The 1,448-nt window shown below is 38.0% G+C and overlaps 1 protein-coding gene across 1 annotated transcript in view; it reads left to right on the forward strand.

Annotated features, from left to right (window-relative positions):
* OXSR1 (oxidative stress responsive kinase 1) overlaps window positions 1–1,448 on the forward strand; it is a 215,762-nt gene that overhangs the window by 53,520 nt on the left and 160,794 nt on the right. The gene's annotated exons all lie outside the window — the stretch shown is intronic.

Below are 1,448 nucleotides of genomic sequence, written 5' to 3' on the forward strand. Positions count from 1 at the left end.
AAGTTTGGCCATTCTTGCTTCCAAGGAGCTTTCTGGCTGCACGTCCTCCAGGAAAGATTTTTTAGTTCTTCTGTAGAAGTAGATAGTTAAGAAATTAGTTACAGTCCTATGACTCTGAGATTAACACTTGCTGTGTAAATATCTTTATATTTTTTTCAGTAATGTCATCACATATTTGCTCCGAAGAGCCTAGATAGCACAAGCCGTTTGCAGTCAGCCGCTAACCAAAAGGTTGTTTGAACCCACCTGGTGGCTCTGCGAAAGAAAGTCCTGATGATCTACTTCCATAAAGATTATAGCCAAGAGAACCCTATGGAGTAGTTCTGTTTTGGAACATAAGAGGTTGTCATGAGCTGGGGCTGACTCTATGGCAGCTAACGACAATAATACACTTTTTCTTTTCATCAAACAATTTATCATAGGAATCTTTCTGCCTATAAATAGGATCAGTATTGTTTTCAGTGAATGTGTAGTATTCTGTTGAATAGGTAGACCACAATTTATTTAACCTAGACCACAATTTATTTAACGTATTCTCTGATACTGGATGATTCTTGTTACCTCCTCTTTTTGGTGTTATAAGCAATGCTTTGCTTGCTTTTCTGTTTCTATAAAGTAATATGCAATTGTGATTCTTGCATCAAATAGAATATTCTTTTAAAAGGCTTTGGGCCTGATAAAAACATGGTACTTATTTGCACTCTGACCATTGATGCAAGATGAGAAATAGAGTGACCCCAGGCTGCATAGATTTCTCAAAAAGCTAAGAAAAATAGGAAGGGGAGATTACAATAGATGCTTTCTGGCATTAAAGTTTACTCACACAGTTTTTGTCTTGTGCTTCTTTTATGCACTATGACACTCAGAATAGTTTTAAGTATGAGTAGTCTCTGGGTTGTGAACTGTTACTAACTGTGTCTTTAAGAATTTGTAGGTCTGTTGGAACAGGTACATATAGTTTACTTAGCCTTACTTTAGTATAAGAAAAGAATCAAAGCCTTTTCAGTGATTTAAAAGCTACATGTGCAGCAAGTGAAGGAGATTGTGAAGAATTTGTTTCAAGTAGGAGTTGGTTCAGTAGTTTCAAAGTGAGAGAAAATTTGTGTAACAATAAAGTAGGACTTCAGAGATATTGGCATCCTGCTCAGAGAAGGTGGCCAACCACACCACTTTGAATGTGTGTGACTCTCCAGCAAAAAACTACTGCCATCTAAACAGTTCCTACTCATAGTGACCCTTTAGGACACAAAGCTGCCCCGTAGGATTTCTAAGGCCGTAAGTCTTTATGGAAGCAGACTGGCACATCTTTCTTTCTTCTACAGAGCAGGTAATGGGTTCAAACCATTAACCTTTTGGTGGGCAGCCGAGTGCATTAACCACTACACTACAAGGGCTCCTTGAATAATGCAGTCTCATGCATCAGGCTCATGAAAACACTCTTTTTATTT

The sequence above is a fragment of the Orycteropus afer genome, unplaced genomic scaffold (genome assembly GCF_000298275.1).
Source record: "Orycteropus afer afer isolate SDZICR_OR568_19922 unplaced genomic scaffold, OryAfe1.0 scaffold00142, whole genome shotgun sequence".
NCBI classification, from domain to species: domain Eukaryota; kingdom Metazoa; phylum Chordata; class Mammalia; order Tubulidentata; family Orycteropodidae; genus Orycteropus; species Orycteropus afer.